Here is a 20624-nt window from a genome sequence, read left to right as displayed (position 1 = left end):
TTTAGAGTTGCTTGACTATAAAGAAAAAAGGAAAAAAACCTGGTCTCTTGTATTCCAATTAGAAATCTTGTGTATGTGTAACTCCAAAAAAGGTCAGAATTTACTCTAATTTAGATTGTTTTGTAGATCATCACGATCTAAGAAACAAGCCAAGGGAAAAGGAAATTGGTTTAGTACCACTGAAGTTTTTTTTTTTTTTTTTAAGTACTCCTACAGTGTAGGATTTTCTGATCCATTTCAATTGTCAATCTGTGGCTACGAAGCACATTTACAGTAGGGCTTCACCATCCAGCTCAACATTACAGTTGCTGCAAAATGTGTTATCTCATGCTACACTTGCAACGATGTGTAGGAAATTTAGGTCATCCCAAATCCTAGATGGAGAAAGTGGTGCTACTTACCTAGAAGATTAAATTGAGGGCTCAGAGCAGAGGCTTTTGGATTTATCTTTGCACCTCTACCACTAACTGGTTGCATTATTTTGCCTTTATATGGCAAACATTTAGTGTAGCCTCACAATGCCCTGTGAAGAAGGTAAATATTATTCCTTGTTACAAACAGGGAACCTAAGGCACTGAGAAGGGAAGTGACTTGCCCACGGTTATGTTCAAAGTCAGTGTCAGAATCCGGATTTGAAGCCACAGCTTCTCATTCCTAGTCCCATGCCAATCGACTAGATTAAAGCATCTCATAGGCAAGTAATTTCCCCTTGTTCTGTTTCCCAATCTGTGAACTGGGAATAATATTTACCTGCTACCTCACTACATTACTGTCCCCAGGGCCCTCTTGCTTCATGAAAAGCCTGCACTCTATTTAAAAGCAGTCTCATTTGTTGACTTGGCAAGGTGCGTAGGGAAGTCAACTCATCTGACGATGAACATGCGTACCAATGGCTAGATCATTGACACCATGTGCAAACTCAGCCTCTGGGTCAACTTTGAAGAGGTAAACTGGGCCAGGGAGAGGGGTCAGAATATCTGCCATACTGCACTGAAAGTTTCCTAAAGCCACAACTGTGTAAATTGTTGTACATTAACCATTGGGTTCTAGATTCAGTTGATGGGGGCATTGTCTCCTAGGGTCTCATGTTGCTTCCAACATATATTTACCACATGAACCTGGGGCTAGTCACTTTAGCTCTCTGCTTCCCCAAATGCAAAATGGGAATAGTACTTACCTAGCTGTTTCACAAGTGGTTGCAAGAATTAGTTAGTATTCTGAAAATAAACACTACAGTAAGTGCTGTTTATTACAGTAGGTACAACCTGCAGCACCTCACAGGGATTTCTAAATTTTTAAAGTTTGTTTATATTTGTGAATTTTTTCTCTTTGTGCTGTGAATCCAGGATGGCAAATCTGTCTTCCCCCTCCTCACTGCAACCTAAGCAGACACAAAATTAGTGTCTTATGTATACCCTACACAAAGTTTTCATTTTTTTGCATTCATTTCTCTCTCTCTCCCCTCTACCCCCAGAGTTTTTCCTAGACAGAAAACAAACCCAATAATGTTTACATTAAAGTCAACTTTTTGAACTCATGAAGTCAAAGTCATTTTGAAAAAATTGACAAAACAAGCACCTCAGCCCTTACTTTAGAAAGTTAACATTATCTGCATGGGAAAGCAAGAGCACTGACAGTAGTGGCAAAAGACGCCGAGTGAGAATGGGAAAACAATGGCTTTCTACAGCCCTTTCTTAATCCACGCATAAAGCACTATGCTTATTTTGTCATGCTATAAAAAGTACCACCACTCATGCAGAAACTGCACATTATATAAATTTGTCAGTCCAGTTAAGGTTTAAGTCACAGTTTGATCTCATTCACATTCCACATCTGAGGCCATCAGTACCCCTGAGTTCACAGAACAATCTGAACAAGTCTAGAGTAATTAGTAATAATTAGTAACATTCATACTATGAGTTTATTGAATGGAGAGTGGTTGACTGCAAGCCCTACAGAAAAAGCTCAGTTAAACATTTCTTAGGCGGCTCAGGCTCTTCACACTTTCACTCATGAACCTCCGGCCTCTTAACTAAAGATTAAAAACAGTTAGGACAGCTCCAATTCAAAGCACCTTAAAAAAAAGATCAGAGTTAATGCAGCTCTAATTTAATAGAATTCTTAAAACTAAGGCTGATTGACTGCAACTTCTCCACGGCTCTTAAGGAACAAAAACTAAATGTCAATATAATGAGTTACGTAAAAAATCTGGAGAATGATTGGAGTGACAAGTTTCCTGCAATTGTGCTCAAGTTTTTTTGTGGCGAGGCAGCACTTCACAAGAAATATCCACATTTAGGAGCAGAACTGAGCAGAGCAGCTAGTCTCAAGTGACGCTCACCAGGACAATGCTGAAAACCTCACTTGTGGGATGTTAAGAGGTCACAAAATCACTATATGATTACTTTCGGAGTAGCAGCCGTGTTAGTCTGTATCTGTAAAAAGAACAAGAGTACTTGTGGCACATAAGAGACTAAGGCCATGTCTACATCTAAAATTTTGCAGCGCTGGTTGTTACAGCTGTATTAGTACAGCTGTATAGGGCCAGCGCTGCAGAGTGGCCACACTTACAGCAACCAGCGCTGCAAGTGGTGTTAGATGTGGCCACACTGCAGCGCTGTTGGGCGGCTTCAAGGGGGGTTCCGGGACGAGAGAGCAAACCGGGAAAGGAAACCAGCTTCGCCGCGGTTTGCTCTCTCGGTCCCGGAGCCAGCCAGCAAACCGCAGGGAAGGAGACCTGCTTGCTCAGGGTTCCGGGACCGAGAGAGCAAACCGGGAACGCCGCGGTTTGCTCTCTCGGTCCCGGAGCCAGCCAGCAAACCGCAGGGAAGGAGACCTGCTTGCTCGGGGTTCCGGGACCGAGAGAGCAAACCGGGAACGCCGCGGTTTGCTCTCTCGGTCCCGGAGCCACCCAGGAAACCGCAGGGAAGGAGACCTGCTTGCTCGGGGTTCCGGGACCGAGAGAGCAAACCGCGGCGAAGCTGGTTTCCTTTCCCGGTTTGCTCTCTCGGTCCCGGAACCCCGAGCAAGCAGGTCTCCTTCCCTGCGGTTTGCTGGGTGGCTCCGGGAACGCGAGAGCAAACCGCGGCGAAGCTGGTCTCCTTTCCCGGTTTGCTCTCTCGGTCCCGGAACCCCGAGCAAGCAGGTCTCCTTCCCTGCGGTTTGCTGGGTGGCTCCGGGACCGAGAGAGCAAACCGGGAAAGGAAACCAGCTTGATTACCAGAGGCTTCCTCCTTCCACGGAGGTCAAGAAAAGCGCTGGTAACTGTCTACATTGGATTACCAGCGCTGGATCACCAGCGCTGGATCCTCTACACCCGAGACAAAACGGGAGTACGGCCAGCGCTGCAAACAGGGAGTTGCAGCGCTGGTGGTGCCCTGCAGATGTGTACACCTTCAAAGTTGCAGCGCTGTAACTCCCTCACCAGCGCTGCAACTTTCTGATGTAGACAAGCCCTAATAAATTTATTTGAGCATAAGCTTTCGTGGGCTACAGCCCACTTCATTAGATGCATGCAGTGGAAAATACAGTAGGAAGAGATTATATATACACACACACACACACACACACACAGAGAACATGAAACAATGGGTGTTATCATACACCATATATATCACTACTATACATCACTGCCTTGAGATCTTGCATCATAACAACTTTGATACAACTTTCTGCCAAACATGCATTACAATGTTGTCACACAGGAATTTGTCCCATTAGACAAACTTGAAATAGTGGTCGCTCTATGGTCAGAGATTGTCAGACTTGCACCATTCACCATTCCTCCTGTCATCCCAACAAAGGCACAGTTTTACTTTTCCAATCAGATGCTGTCATGCAAACCAAAGTGGTCAGATATCCTGGCCAGCAAGGGTGATCCTATCTTAAAAAAAAAAGAAAGTGGTCAGTCAAGAGGCTTCGAAATGGGAAACCAGAAATAGATGTCGTTGTTCTTCCCCCAGCCACCGTGCACACTCATTGTACTTCTCCTGGTTCTCTATGGAAATCTACAGTGTGTAAAAAGATACTTATCTGAAAGAGATCAGAATCGTACACTCCTAGACTTGCAAGGGTGAACAAACTGGTGAGTGGGCATACTACAGGTAAGCAGCACATCAGGTTCTGAAGTGTGCAGGCCAGAATATTTGGTCAAATGAAATATGGCCACCAGGGACTGAATAAAGGGAAAAGTCAACAGCTAAGTCTAAACATTATACTAAACACATAATCCATGAATATATGCACCGTATTAGCTATACTTTTATTACATAAAAGCCTATATTAAAAGAGTATTAAGGTTGCAAAGTCAAGTACCCAAAAGTTAGGAGATGCCCGAATTAAAGTTGCCTGTGCAACCTTGATTCAGCCCCCCTTTTGCATATATCTTATGATACAATCTAATTACATGATCACACACTATTTTTCCAACAGGACCCCCGGTTCATTCAATACACAGGATGGACAGTGCTCACTTAATGAGCAATTATTCAATATTTTGTTTTATTCTCGTTATTCTATGAATGGCTCCAGGTCTTATTTATTGCACATGTTTCAAACTCTGCTCTAAAGACACAATTATTAATTTGCTCATGGGCTTGTCTGTGGTGCTCATCACCATAGTATCTGAATGCTTAAATTTTAATGAATATATTTTTTACAATACCCCTCTGAGATAAGCAGATATTATTATCCCCATTTTACAGATGGGGAACTGAGGCACAGAGATTAAAGTCAAAAGTATCCACTAATTTTAGGTTCCCAATTTGAGATGCCTAGGACCTGATTTTTTGGAGTACTTAGAATTATATAGCACTTCATACATTCAAAGCACAGCTCCCACTGACTTGAGTTGCAGCTGTGCGCGCTCAGCACTTCTGCAAATCAGACTTGAGGCTCTCAAGTCAGGCACTCAGATTGTGAGGAACACACAATGAGCGAACACTTATGAAAAGTTCAGTTTAGGTGACTTGCCTGGGATCATGTAGGAGCTGTGGCAGCAGCAGGGTCAGAACCCGTATCTCCAAGGCAGCATTCAGCTGCCTTAACTCTGAGACTGCCCTTTCCCTTCCTGGAGTCCCCGTCTCGTTCACTACACACCTTCCAACTTTTGCAACAAATGAAACAGGGATCTAACAGACAACAGCCTTCTTCATTATGTAACCCTGATTTATCCCCAGAGCAGGTGATCCTGGGAACTGAATGAGGCAGAGGTTCTGTGGAACAAAATACTATGTAATCATTAGTTAAAGACCATATCTTAATCCATACACCCAAACAAGGGGTTGAATTAAGGATGCACGGGTAACTTTAACCCTGGCATTTCCTAACTTCTGGGTGCTTGACTTTGTAACCTTAATACTCTTTTAATGTAATTTTTTGTATTTAATTTCTATGTTTTTTTTAAAAAGCAAATTGAAAAAACCAGAAATTCCATGATGGGCTCTGATAATGACACACACATCCACATGGTTTATCAGAAGGTTGGAACCTATTGCTTCACCACAGCAGTTTACTGCTTGACTTAACAGAGTAATTGATAGGCTGAAAACCTACTACCAGGTAGGACCAGCATTAGAGGGGGATGACACACTTTGTGGTCAGCAAATACCTGTGAAACCCAAGGACAGACGAACGGTGGGACTCAGGAATCTTGGGCACTAACTTTGGAGGGGACTGTAAACGGCATACACTCTTCTGCCAGTCACCCCAAGTTTAACCCCTTCTATTCCATTCACTTCAATATTCCCTGTCATAGTCTCATCCCTTCCCTACTCCTGGCTCCTCACATCAGCGCCATTCTCCTCATGCAGCCAGGCCCAGTCTCCACTCCTCAGGCTTCTTGTCACAATCTCCTTGCCCAGCCTCATCCCCCAGCTCTTTGTCCAGTCAATCCCTGTTTCCCTGCTCCCAGCTTCTCACTAGATTGGTCTCTCTACTCCTCTGACTCCCAGGAGCCCCCACCCTCTGCATATGTTCACCATTCCAAATAACTCTCAGTCCCAATCTCAGTGTCTTCTCACTCTCTAACTCCCTGGCCCAGGCTTTTTGCCCAGCCAGTCCCAGTTCTCCCCACATCCTCATCAGATCAGTCTCTTCTCTCCCCTCACCCCTGGTTCTCAGCTCCATTCTTTTTTCCCAGTCAGTCACACTCTGCCACCTGAGCTCCTCATCCTTAATGGCTGCCAGTCCCCATGTCCCGTTTTTCTGCCTGGCTCCCAATCTCAGTCTCTCCCCCAAACCATTCCAGGTCCCCTCCTGCCCCCCCTCACCAAAGACAATTGTTTCAATCAACTCTGCCTACACTCTTCAAAAGGTCTAATTCTTACTCCTCTGCATTCAAATCAGACTGTTTCCTCCTCTCTGCTGAGGCCCAGCAGGGAGTCATTGAGAGCAGAGACTGGCCCTCTGCGTTCTGTTCAGGAGCCAGGATAGGCCCATAGCAGCCCCAGTTGAAATTGCAGGCGAACGTCCTGCTCAGCCCAGGAAGGTGCATGAATGGAATCTTCAAGGATTTTAGCTGCTACAAATCTAATAAGTCTCTACTGAGCATGTGCAGACTGCATTTTTTTCCCAAAGGTTTATAACCTGGCCAAATTTGGGTGGATTGTCACAGGAACAGCACAAAGGTACATCTGAAACAAAGTCCACTCCCTGCCAGATTTCAGGTCCCTGCTCCAAAGCATGGGGACCCTACCACGGATTTTTTTTAACACAGACAAAACAAGTATTTTTCCCTAGCCTTGTTCTTGAACATGGGTGAACTGTTTTGGTTGTAATTTTCCGAAACAATTCAGCCTGAGGAAGACAACCAATACGGAAAAACTTAAGCCAAATGGTTACAGTTTGACAAAGTTATAAGCAACTGAAAACAGGCTCTCAAAATGGGAAATGTTGGTCACCCTTAATTATAGGCAATGCTACCAGTACTGCCTATAATTAAGTTCCCTTCAGCTCTTATTGATTTCCAGGGTCTAGAGGATCATTTACCACACCACCGAAGGCATCGCCCTTCTGACTCATTATGCAGGGGAAATGCAGCTCAGTCACAATAGCTTCTGAATCATTATTTATGCACCACATACTGTAGTTTGAGGGAATGGAGGGCTGGAGCAGTGGTCTGGAAGTCAGGACTCCCAGGTTCTAGTTCCATGTCTAAAACTGACTTCCTATGTGACCTTGAACAAGTTTAGTTAATGTGCCTTAGCACTGGCCTGAGGAACTATCTGTAGGGGTGAACGTATTCAGTCTCTGTAGATCATTTAATCCTTGGCCTCCTGCTAAGACTTCTCTGGCAGAGGGACCAATTAGCGCCTGCTGTGTGTTAGGATGATAACACCTGCCTACCAGAAACTGGAGCAAGAAGGACAACTGAGGCACATGGAGATTATGTCATTTGCTATAAAATATCAGTAGCATAGTTGGAATTAGAACTCCGGAGTTCCTAATTCAAGGTGTTTCATATACACAAGGCATTTCACATATCCCTCTGGACCACCCAGGCTCCCAGCCCTCTATAAAGAACTCCTCATGACTGTGAGGAGAAAGCATCAAAATCGGCCAGGATGTGGAGCATTTTAGGCTCCAGTCCTGAGGATATATGGTCTCTACTCCCTTTCATGTTGTTGCAGCCTGTATGCCCCTTTTGGTATCCCATGGCCCTAGACACGTTTGCATTCATGGTTCACTTTCAAAAAAAGCAAGCCCCTTTTGGCAATAATGTGCAAGGTGTTTTGTTTTGTTTTTTAAATAAGCAAATTTATCAGAATCTCATAAATACAAATACTCCAGTTTATTCCAACATGTATTAAAAAAGGCAGTTACAGAGAACACTATTTAGCATAAACCATACTAATGCCACATTTAATCTTTTTGAAACAGATTTTATGGTCCCCTGGATCTCAAATTCTTGAGGACATTCCACTGCTCAAAGCTGATTGCAGCATTAATTCTTGAAATGTAACATGAGAAGAGCGTGTATATTTTTATATTAGTCTTGTCTGGGGCTCTAGATATTCAAATGCACGTTTACTGCATCAAGCTATGGACAATGAAGGTTGGCATCTAGAGAATATTTGTAATCCAAAACCCTGGATAAAAGTCACCTTGCCAATCTCACCCTAAAATGCATAGGCTTTCATCATGACACTTAAAAATACTTGTTTTAAATTTCTCTCACCTTCAAACAGAATGAATTTCACTGTGACCAAGACACAATACAGAGGTTAAAGACAATGACAGGGCAAGGTCAGAAGAGCCTGGAGACATCTGAAAATGGAGAGGTGAAAGTGACACATGAAAGGTGCTGCTCAGAAGAGCATGTGGAAAGCATTATGGATTTAGTTCAAAGCCAGGTAGGCAAGTCCACAGGCCTTCTATGAGAAACTGCCACTAGAGCAAACAGGGGCAGTGTGTGAATTTCCCAATGCACATTGGTTCAGACCTGCAAAGGAGTGGGTGAGAGCAGTGAAGCCACCATTCTGCTTTTTCTGTCCCCCATCCTCACAGCTATGCCAAAGAAAATAAACCTGACCTGCAGCACCCTTGGCTTATTCCTTGGGCTTCTCCTGAGCAGGTACTACCCAATTATGTGATAGATTCAGAATATGGATTTGCCCTCTAAGTAGTAAACTGAGACCAAACATTTCATTTGGGACTTAAGCCAAGGTTGCACCCAGGTAATGAAGGGCTGGTGCATTAACCCACTGCATTACCAAGCCCCTATTATTTTGAAATATACATAACAGATATTGTATTTAAGGGCTTGCATTCACTAGAGTTATTTTTGACTAATACCCACCAGAAGTGTGTTCAGGAAATGCCACCTTCTGGAGGGTCCAAAACTACAATTTCCCAGCATATGAAAAGCTCTCAGAATTTCCTGTCTGTCCTTTTAAATAAAATTTCATTAAAAATAAATAAAATGGCAACTATAGATCAAGAGGAGAGACAGACACGCTGCATTAGCAGCAAGATGAGGAGAAGATGGTAATTCATAATTGCTGTTAATCATGTCTCACCACATCCGGAGTGAAATTTCACTTAACCAATACATATGCTTATGCATTATGTACTCTCAGTTTCAGAAACGTGTACATCCATAAAGGTTAGGGACTGGCAGTGCTGGAAACAGAAGGCCTCCATTAAGCCACAGAGTGGATTTTAATGAGGCAGTTCAGTGCACGTTATCTCAGAGCATCAAACAGATGCCTCAGCAGCTCTTGTTCTTATTGTTAAAGTGTCCTTAAAATAATAATAAACATTTAACATATATGAAGTACTGTATCTTTTCCAGAGGATTTCAATGCGCATGATAAAAGGAGATATGTATCCCTGATTTATGCACAGGAAAACAGAGGCACAGATATATTAAGTGGCTAGCTCAAGCACACACAGTGAGAGTGTTAATGGCCAAACGAAGATTAGAGTTTATGATTTCAATGCTCTATGCTCCTTTGTTAGACCACACTGTTTTTTGTGTGTATGTTGATTATTTAAAGAGATTTACTTCTCCTTGTTGCTTGATGCAGCTATTAGAATTCCCAGCTCTATAAGCTTTCATCGCAAAGCCATTTAAGCCTCCAGAGAACAATGTAGATAAATAAAAAAATTAAAAATACAATTCCCTCACTACAGTAAACACCTGTTAAACGAAGGGTTTCAGAGGGGAAGTGTTATGGATGCCGAAAGGATTTGCATGGAACACAAAGCCTCATGTACACACAAGGTATCGATTTAAGAACAAAGAGTGAAAGTGAAATACTTTTCTTAAACAGTCTCTAGGCACTCATCTGAAAGGCTAATAGGCCAATGTCAAAAGCCTATATTTCCACAGCAGTGTTTCAAAAAGTCGCAAGCCTCATAAGTCTGGCTTAAACTGCCGACCACAGGAGTTCAAATAAGGCGGCTAGGTAGAGGAAGAACTCCAAGGTAATGTTTTGTTTTTAATATTCTATTTATTAGTATTTCAAGATTGGCCAGCACAGGAGAAAAGAACAAACATCTTGTACTTATGCCTAACCACATTCATATTCTTGAATTTAATTTGTTATTACAATGTACAAAACCTCTACTCCCTCAGCAGGTTCTGTCCTGAAGGGAGAGCAAGAGGCATGCTGCTCTTCAGCTTACTTTTTCCTCCTATTTTAAGGATGACATACACTGGTGGGCACTTAAAGAGAACCATTCAGCTTTTTTCAGTGAGTGGTTACTTAGGAACTAAGAACTGCCATACAGACAGACTCATCATGGGCCATCTGGCCTGGTATCCTGTTTCTCTGCAGTACTGGAATAGACCAGTATTAATATCCTTTTCTTCTTGATGCACCAGATCAGACCAATGGACCATCCATCTCATCCAGATGTTTCAGAAAGCAGCTTTAAAAAAAACAACTCAGTGAATCCAAGTGTGTAATACTGTATAATGAGAGGACATTTCTCCCTGACCAAGCTGGAAGTTTATGCTGAGAAACATCAGGGCGGTTAACACTTTCATATTTGCTAGTAAAACTCTAAATTCTGTTCTTAGTCATATAAAAAGTATTTTAAAATTCATTTTAAATGAGCTACCTGTTATATTTCACCACATGCAACCATACTCTTGTATTGGGATGGGGTAACTAGAAACATCCAAATAAACTTCTAGATTCTTTTACTGCTTCTCTTAATTCTAGGCGTCTCAAATTCTAGGCGTCACATGAAAGCCCTTCCCTTCGCCTTATGCACACACCTGTCATGACTCTTTTGTTGCTCTTTCCTTGATCACTTCTGTCCCTGATATATCTTGTTTCAGAACCCTCATGCAGCAGATCCAGTAAGTGTAATGTGAGATCAAGACAAAGACAAAAACAAAAACAACTCAGCCATATGACCCCAACAAAGCTCTACAACTACGCAACTAGGCTAGCCCATCACTTTTTTTTGCATGTGTGGTTAACAAGAACAAGAGTAATCTGGAAACTGGACTGAAAATTCAGGCAGTATGCCACATCACACAGACAATAGGCAGTGGCTGGTAGGAATGACATTCCTCTCAGTGCGGAGAATAGGAGCAGATGGAAAGAAAGGTTCCAAAGGACAGATCTGGATAATTGCAGAAAAGAGCCAGAATTGTTGTACAAGAGGAGGAAAATTACAGTGATATAGGTACTACAGACTGTCTTTAAAAGTGGACCAGAAGAGGGAACCTCACTCATTCTAGAGCTAGGAATGGGGAGAGAGAAGGCATGGGGGAAGACAGCATGAGAGGAGTACAGGACAGACTGGGCTCCAGCAGCTATCCAGAATGAAAGCCTCATTCATGGTATTAGGAAGGGTCTCTACTAAAGCTTGGACTGGCTTTATGTGCATATCTCTCTACGCTCTCAGAGAAAGAAACTGTAGTGTTTTACTTTTTACCCATCACTGTGGTTGTCTTATTTTTCCTTTCTGTTCATTCACAGAGAGAGAGTATTATGGGACTCTCCGCAGGGACCCAAGTAGAAGATAGAAATGAGCTATGGATGCTAACCGTAACACCTCTGACCAGCCCACCCATGCTGCCTAGTTAAATCAAAGGTGCAGGTTTCAAACTTTGCTCATCTTGTACAAACACCGTCCCTCTATATTTGGGGCCACCTCTCCTTTCTTCACCTTAATCTCTATTGTACAGTGGAGTCGCATCAGACGCGTATTTAACTTATGTGAATTCAACTATACGTGCACAATGAGCGTATGCCCCGGAGTGAGCGTGAGATGTGAATCTGCTGGTCCTTCAGTCACTCTCAGTTCCTCTGTGCCTCTCAAAGTGTGAGCATCTTGCCACACATCTTGCCACGCTGAGTGTGATTCTAGTGTTAAAAGATATGTATTTTTCGTACAACATGGCCCCTAAAAGCAAGCCAACTACTTCATCTGGTGCTCAACCAAAGAAACAGCGATCTGTTCCAACGCTGGAGGGAAAACTGGCTGTGTTGGACTTATTGAGAGATGGTATGCATGGCGCATAAATACAGCCACAAAGAATCTAGCATCCAGGCCATCAAAATTCGAGAGAGAGAGAAATTCGTCAAGCCGTGGCATCAAGTGCCCCAATAACTGCTAAGGTGACAAGCCAGGTGTGTGATAGGACTTCAGTGAAGACTGAAAAGGCATTAAACTTATGGCTGGAAGACTCCAACTGTAAATGTGTGCCTATCGATGGCAATATGTGGCAAGAAAAGGCTCTTAGCCTAGACACGTGGTTCAAACCTCCGGCTGAAGAGGGACAGCCTTCTGATGAGAACGAATTTAAAGCCAGTCAAGGTTGGCTTAACAGTTTTAGGAACTGCTTCAACCTCAAAAATGTGCAGACTACTGGTGAAGCTGCATCTGCTGATGAAGAGGCAGCAAAAGCCTACACTGAACAATTAAAGAAAACCATAGAAGAAAAGGGCTATCTTCCGGAACAAGTTTTTAATGCTGACAGGACTAGGCTCTTCTGGAAAAAAAATGCCCACCCGCTCTTACATTTCGAAATCAGAAAGACAAGCCCCTGGCTTCAATGCAGCTAAAGACCATGTGACTGTGTTGTTTTGTGGCAATGCGGCTGGGCATTTAATAAAGCCGGGCTTGCTCTACAGGGCTTCAAATTACCATGCCCTAAAAGGCAAGAATAAATATTTCCTGCCTGAGTTCTGGCAATCAAATAAAAAGGCCTGGTTGATGGCAGTATTATTTCTGGATTGGTTCCACAAATGCTTCATTCTGGAGGTCAAGTGGCACCTCGAAGACAAAGGACTTGACTTTAAAGTGTTGCTGATCGTGAACAATGCTCCTGGCCACCCTGAGGAACTCCAGTTTGCGCATAATGATGTTGAGGTCGTCTTTCTCCCCCCTAATACCACATCCATTCTCCAACCTCTCGAAAAAGGCGTGATTCGCAGTTTCAAGGCCATGTACACGAGGCTTACGTTCTCACAGATACATAGCACTATGGATGCTGATCCCAATCTTAATGTGATGGAGTGTTAGAAGTCCTTCAACATTGCCGATTGCATCCCTTATATTAAGCAGGCAATGGATGCAATCATGCCTGAAACAGTCAATGCATGTTGGCAAAACCTATGGAAAGAATGTGTAAATGATTTTAAGAGTTTCCCAACCATTGACAAAGAAATGAAATGCATTGTTCAAGTGGCCAGGCAAGTGGGTGGTGATGGCTTTGTCGACATCCTTGAGGAAGAAATTGAAGAACTAACTGAGAGCCATAGAGAAACACTGACTAACGAAGAGTTAGAGCAACTGATAAAATCGTCTACGAAAGACAAAGATGAGGATGAACAGGAAGAGCCAGCAAGTTGGACTCTTCATAAATTTGCTGAAGTGTTCCAAGCAGTGAAACACTTGAATGATTTAATTTCTGAATACGATCCCTTTATGGAATGAAGCCTCAAAATCACACGTAGATTACAGATGGTTTGAGACTGTATCAAGAAATGTTTGAGCAGCTCAAGAGACAACAGTGATAGTTGCTGATCACCATGTTTTTCAAGAAAAAACAACAGCAGCAGATGAGCCTTGCCCAATGTCTCCTGGATCGACATCAAGCCCTGACAACCCCGCAATAGTGTCATCATCATTGCAGACTAGCAAGATATCCAGGATGAATGGTGAGTGCTTAGGTTTACTGTTTTAACTTTTTAATTCTTTCATTCTTCCGTCTCTCTCTCTCTTTTATGTAATTAAAAATACAGTACTGTAAAATTATATTTTGCATATGTACTCATATACTGTATATTACTGTATACATTATACATATTACTGTACAGGGTCGTATACTGTGCACAAAACCATGTATACTGTACTTTATGGGCGATTTCAGAGATTTTCAAGGGTAATTTTGACTATATGTGATTTTCGCCTTACGCACTGACTTTAGAAGCTAACTCCCATGTAAGATGCGACTCCACTGTATCATCTTTCTGCATAAAAAACCAAATAAATAAGACTAAAAAACAGAAACTGGAGTCCTCTTGCTGGAGACCAGGTTCTGCAGAGGCAAAACACCAACTGGATTTGGGCAAAGGACAAAAACATAAAAGGTGAGGCCTCCCTTCCTCAGAAATATTCTCCCATACAGTGGACCCCAGTGGACCCCCCCAATAGGGATGGCAACCAGGTTCGATGTGGGGCGTGGCCATAATTTACTTTTTACATGGGGAACAAGAAAAAAAAAAGATTGAGAGACCAAACTATTGGGGTTGAAATAAGGCAATACAAGATTGTACAATTAGATCAGGTGGCTATGAGCACCATTAAGTTTCTTTCTCAAATCTTTACCTAGTAAAGACCATTTGGCATAAAAACATTGAAAGACTAACCTAATCCCCGCAGATCTTGTCCTTAGACTCTCTCCTCATCAGAAACTGGTACAAGTGTATGATTCTGCATGTATCTTCAATGTATGCAGGACAATTCATTCCAAGGTCCCTTAGAAGAAAATCCCCAAATGAATCTGTGAAGCGCACCTCTATGCAGAGGAAGTGCAAGAGCTCGAGAGAGATGATTCAATGACAATATAGAAAAAGGGGTAAACAAGCCTTTCAGTGAGTTGCAATACTCAATTTGGTGACAAGCATACCATATTCCAGGGGGTGGGCAAACTTTTCGGGCCGAGGGCCACATCTAGGTGGGGAAATTGTATGCAGGGCCGGGGCAGGGGTTGGGGTGTGTGAGGGAGTGCGATGAGCAGGAAGGGGCTCAGGGCAAGGGATTAGGGCAGAGGAGGGGTGCAAGGTGTATTAGGGGGCGCACGGTAGGGGTGCAGGAGGGGTGCGGACTGCGGGAGGAGTCTCAGGGCAGAGGGTTGGGGTGCAGGAGAAATGTGGGGGGCGGCAAGGGGCTAAGGGCAGGGGGTTGGGATGCAGGAGGGGTGCAGGGTGTCTGAGGGTGCTCATGACAGGGAGTTGGGGTGCAGGAGGGGTGCGAGGTGTAGGCAGGGGGCTTAGGGCAGGGAGTTGAGAGGCAGGGTGCAGGAGGGGTTCGGGCTCCAGCCTGGTGCCACTTACCTCAAGCAGCTCCAGGGTGGTAGCAGCACATCCCAGGGCCAGGGCAGGCTCCCTGCATGCCTGCCCTGTCCCCAGCCCTGAGCCGCTCCAGGAAGCGCTGCGACTCATGGGGGTGGGGCCCGAGGGCCCCGCATGTGCTGCACTTGTCGTGCCTCCAGGTATCTCCCCCGAAGCTCCCATTGGCTGCGGTTCCCTGTTCCTGGCCAATGGGAGCTGCGGGGATGGTGCCTGGAGGCAATGCACAGAGCCCTCTGCCCCTGCACCCGGGGGCCACAGGCTGGATCCAAAGCCCTGAGGGGCTGGATCTGGCCCGTGGGCCATAGTTTGCCTACTCCTGCCATATTCTCTAAAAGGATGTTAAGACTGTACATGTGAGAGATCAGACACTCTCGCTCTGAAGCCTGAGAAGCACAAGAAAAGATCAAGTGCGATATTCCTCCCCCTAAGCATCTCTCTGCACTTTGTATCCTTCTCCTGAAAGCCCAGCTGCATATCCGTCTGTAATGCAGGGAAAAAAAGCTACTGCGTGGGTATGCTATATAACTGAATACTCCTAGGAAGTCATTATAATTAAGGACCTGACCTGATTGAAGTCTTGTCATCTGGAGTCTGTTCCCTTCTTCTGGAAAGACATTGAGAATTCTCCTTCTGCTCACTATGGACACTGGCTTGTAATCCTTACTGGATAAATATTTTCATCTTTGCTTCCAACTGCACTAAGTCCCATGTCAAGACCTTTCTGAGGCTATTTTTTATGAAAGCTTTAGGATTTTTTCTTCTTCCAAACCAACAGCCTTATAAGCAGGGCTTTGGAGCGGTGCCTGGAGCTGGAGCAGAGCAGTGGAGCTGCAGGTTTTTGCCTGAAGCTGGAGTGGAGCCGGAGCCTAGCTCCAAAGCCCTGCTTATAAGAGTAGTTAACTGTGTACACAACCTCTTCCACTCTCCTGTTCCAATTACTTAATAATCTGTGGCGGTGTTAATAACAGAGAAGGAAACATTAGAACCAGGAGGATTATGTTGACAATGTTCCTGGCCCACAGACTGCTGCTGTCATGGCTGCCTGCTGGTGACCTTCCATCTCATTCACAAGGCTGGCAAGTGAGATATTACTGCAGCACAAGGACTTGTGTGACAAAAGCAGACAAAGCAATAAAAACCTCCCTTACACTTGTAAATTTGAGAGCCCATGGAAACTGCCTCCCTTGAGTCCACTCAGACATATTCCTGTTCTAAGTTAATTTCCTCCTATCTATATTGTTTCACAGTGGTAATGGGAAAGGTCAGATCTGGGGGGCCTAAAGGAACAGCAGAATTGCTTTCATTTCATTGTTATAAACAGACGGAAGCTCATGATTATTTGGCAGTGGCAGCATCTTTCCAACACCCTAAACTTGCAGTACGTTTCCATACAAAGTGTAACAGGAAGAGCTGTGTTCAAGGAAAGAAGTGAACAGAAGAGATAAAAGTGGAAGGGGTCTCAGACCTTATTTCATCTCAAGGTAAGGGGGAGGCAGGTGACACTTAAAGATAGTTTTTACTGGCTTGACAGCCAGCCTCTGAGGATTGGCATCCTCTATTGATTCCCAGAATGGAATGTATCACGGAAGCAGAAATATAAGCCTCCCCGAAACTGCACCCCAACAACATGCATCAAGACGAGGTTTGGTGCATACTGACAGGATATGCTTGGGGTTAGTGGGGAGATAGATAACAGGAAAATAAAAGCTGAATAGATGGAAAGAAAAATATGGTTTAGCAAATAAATTTCAGTGGGTTTAAACAAAAAAGACTTTTCTCCCTCTCTCTCACATGGTCTAAGTGATTTCCTAATTTTACTGTTGATTCGGAGTTTGACTGGGAACCAAAAATGAATGTCCCATTCCTAATTTGGTTCAATTACAAACATTTGTTGAAGCTTTTAAGCCCTCAGAAAACAAACTTACGTTTTCAGTGGCATTCAATCAGGCAGCACAGTTTAACAGACTGAGCTCAGCATTAGAACTCCCAAGTTATAAACTCTGCCAGTGACTGAACAGATTTTGGCAAGAGTGTCTAAGCCCTGGTCTACACTACAGAGTTAGGTTGACATAAGACATCTTACATCGACCTAACTCTGCAAGTATCAACACTAAAACGTAGCTCCTACCAATGTAACTTGCCCACTACACCAACTTAATCACTCCACCTCCAAGAGAAGCATAATGCATAGGTCAATGTAGTTAGGCCGATGCAGTGTCAGTGCAGACGCTGCGTTACTTACATCAACTGCTGCTGCCTTTCAGAAGCTGTCCCACAATGGCCCACGCTGACAGTTAAATCGTGCAAGTGCTCCTGGTGAGGATGTGCACCACTGACACAAGGAGTGCAGTGTTGACATGCAGAAGCGATTTAATTACTGTGGTGGCTATAAGTCAACGTAACTTAGGTCAACTTAATTTTGTGTGCAGACTTTCCCTTAGAATAATCCCCCTTTACAAAGACAGGGAAATAACTACTCTCCTCACAGAGGGCAGGTCTATACTACAGCCTGGATTGATGCTCTCAGATTGATCCACCGGCGGTTGATTTAGCGGATCTAGTGAAGACCAGCCGAATCGACTGCAGATCACTCTCTAGTTGTCCTCTGTACTCCACCCCAAGGAGAAGAGTAAGGTAAGTCAACAGGAGAGTTTCTCCCGTCGACCCCACACAGTGTAGATCCCACAGTAACTTGACCTAAGGTATGTCGACTCCAGCTACGTTATTCACATAGCTGGAGTTGCATAGCATAGGTCGACTTACTGTGGTAGTGTAGACATAGCCAGGGTGTTGTGAGGAATTTGTAAAGTGCTTTGAAAACAATAAGTGCCAAGCCTTGTCCTGCGATTCAAAGTACAAGGGCAAGTAAACACAAAAACATCCACATCCTAGTACTCCTGGCTCCCCTTACTGCTTTGAAGGAGGTTTTACATTTAAATCTAGACCTCTTCAGAAGCATTTTAATTTTAAGCACTTCATGGCCTCTGCAATCTAGCCAAACCACAAAACAAGAGGAAAAGGAATAAATCTACCCTTTGAGCATCTATTGAGGAATTGGGTACACCTGGCAGCTGCACAAAAAGAGGGAGCCTGAAAGGAGTGAGCAAAAAAGAGGAGTAATTTGGGTTTTTTTTAAACTGTCCTTTCTGTACAGGACATCTGCTCTCATGCTTGGGAAAGCAAAATGCGTCACTGAAAATTTTTCACATAAGGTTGCCCCCCTCCTCTTTCTTCCTTTTTCCCAGGTGGAGCAATGGCTTCACTTATCTATCACGTGTAACAACATTTCCTGATTAATTCTAACAGACACCAGCAGTTAGCTGCCCCATCATCCTCATGGCCCAGGGATGTACAATAATCTGTCTCACCATCTGCTCTCAGATAAATTTATTTCTAAACCAGTCATTGTTCCCTCCAATGCAGCGAGCACAGCAGGAGAAGCACCGTCCCCTTGGACCCATTCATCTGCTAGGTGGTAGCAGGGGGATTAAGGCCAGAGAAACCATTCTCATGTTCTCTGAACATGATAAAAGATGGGAAAACAGACAGATAAATGCAGGATCAGAAGAGAGACTACTTCTTCTCCATATGGGCGGTCTTTTGATTAATTCCTTCCGACAAATACAGAATGTCCCAATTGTCCTTCAACTCTCCAGAAAATGATTAATGCCTTAGGAGGGTAAGAAGGTGGGGGAGAGGGAAAAGATGGCAGCAGTTGCATGGTATCAATCTGGTATCACGCTGCTGCACATGTGAACATACATGCCCCCTTCCCTGCCATCTTTAACACTAGGTCCATGCAGTATGTCAACAGAAAAAATAATTGTGAGCATTTAAATGCATCTTTGCAATTGGTTGATGGCTGAATGATTTGCATATTGATCATATATCCTTATAGAGCTGCTCATTTTTCAACAGCTATGTGAGTTCACCAAATCCTAAAAAGCACATCTCTTTTGGAATTTCATACTGCTGCCCATTTCTGTAGTATCTGAGTGCCTTCCACATAAAATCAATAGCAACAGCAAAGTTTGCTCATGCATTCTGTTCCAAAATCTCTTGGCATTTTAGAGAAGAGTGACCAAGGAGTCATCTTGAGTTGGAACGAATTGTACTTACCAGGATACAAGAGCCATCCCTGTTGTTCACTTCATGGTTTAGAATTAAAGGATGTATGGTGTGGCAAACCCGGGACAAACAGCTACCAAGAGAGGGGTAGTAATTAGTCCAAGAGGGGTTAAAAGGCCTCTCCCTATCCATTGAGGGGAAACAGCCATGGAAAATAAGGTTCACCTGGAACAGGGGTTACCAGGGAACTAATTAGGTTCAGCTGGCCCCAACTGCTGGAGACTTTTTTAAACCCTCCCTGGAAGGGAAGCAGGAGGGAAGTGAGAGAAGCAGAGAAGCTGCCAGTGAGTAGGTGCAGCAAGACTCTGAATTCTTCCAGCAAGGAAAACTGCACTCTCCCCAGAAGGGGAGAAAAACAGAGCAAGGGATTGATTGAGAAAAGGATCAGCCAGACCCTGCGCGACCGGGAAGGACTTTGCTTTGCCCAAGCCTGTGTCTCCAAGGCAAAAAAGGACTGAGCCAGCTGAGGAGAAGCAGGTACTTTGCCACAATGGTCACTGGACCAGAAGACTCAGTTTCTGAGCTGAGCTCTTGGCTTCTTTCCACTCCCCACCTCGCCCATAGGGACAAAGTCAGAAAGGCTAAGACAAACGACATAAAAGGCAATAAGAAGTTCTTCTATAAATACACTGCAAGCAGGAGTAAGACAAAGGAAGTGACCTACAGTTCCGCAGGGAACGAGAGCTAACAACAGATGCCACCAAGAAGGCTCAGGTGTTTAAAATGCCTACTTGGCTTCAGTCTTCACTAAAAGGTTAATGGTGACCAGATACTTAACATAATAAATATTAACAACAAAGGGGAAGGAACACGAGCCAGTACAGTAACTCCTCACTTAACACTGTAGTTATGTTCCTGAAAAATGCAACTTTAAGTGAAACAATGTTAAATGAATCCAATTGTCCCATAAGATTTAATGTAAATGCAGGGGGTTAGGTTCCAAGGAAATTTTTTGGGGGGCAGACAAAAGGCATTATACTGTACTGTACTGTGGTTGGGAAGTGTCCCTGGCTTACCCCACACAAGCACAGCCCCCTACAGGCAAGGATGCTAGGCAGCACCTTCGCAGCAGCAGTGGCAACTTCCCTGGAGAACAGGCTCAGATTTTGCTGGGAATGCTCCAGGCCCACCTCTTCCTGTTCCCGCTCCACTCCAGACCTACTTCTTCCCACCTCCACGCCACCTCCTCTCCACTTCCTCACTCCTGCCCCTCCCTCCCAGAAAGTCCTAAGCGCTGTTAAACAGCTGTTTGGTGGTGAGGGAAGGGCTGGGGGTGGGGGGGGGAGGCGATGGAGAAGCGGAACTTGTAAAGTCGTCACTCTTCCACAGAATCTTACAAGCAGGCTGCCAAACAATGTTATAAGGGAGCATTGCACAACTTTAAATAAGCACATTCCCTAACTGAGCAGCGAAGTAACACTGAAACAATGTTAAGTGGGACAATGTTAAATGCGG

The 20624-nt window shown here is 44.1% G+C and overlaps 1 protein-coding gene across 3 annotated transcripts in view; it reads right to left on the bottom strand.

Annotated features, from left to right (window-relative positions):
* Nucleotides 1-20624, bottom strand: part of GTF2E1 (general transcription factor IIE subunit 1) — a 115224-nt gene that overhangs the window by 19833 nt on the left and 74767 nt on the right. The gene's annotated exons all lie outside the window — the stretch shown is intronic.

This window comes from Gopherus evgoodei, chromosome 1 (assembly GCF_007399415.2).
Source record: "Gopherus evgoodei ecotype Sinaloan lineage chromosome 1, rGopEvg1_v1.p, whole genome shotgun sequence".
Lineage (NCBI taxonomy): Eukaryota > Metazoa > Chordata > Testudines > Testudinidae > Gopherus > Gopherus evgoodei.
Note: the sequence above shows the minus strand (reverse complement) of the source record. Positions and strands in the feature narration are given on the sequence as shown.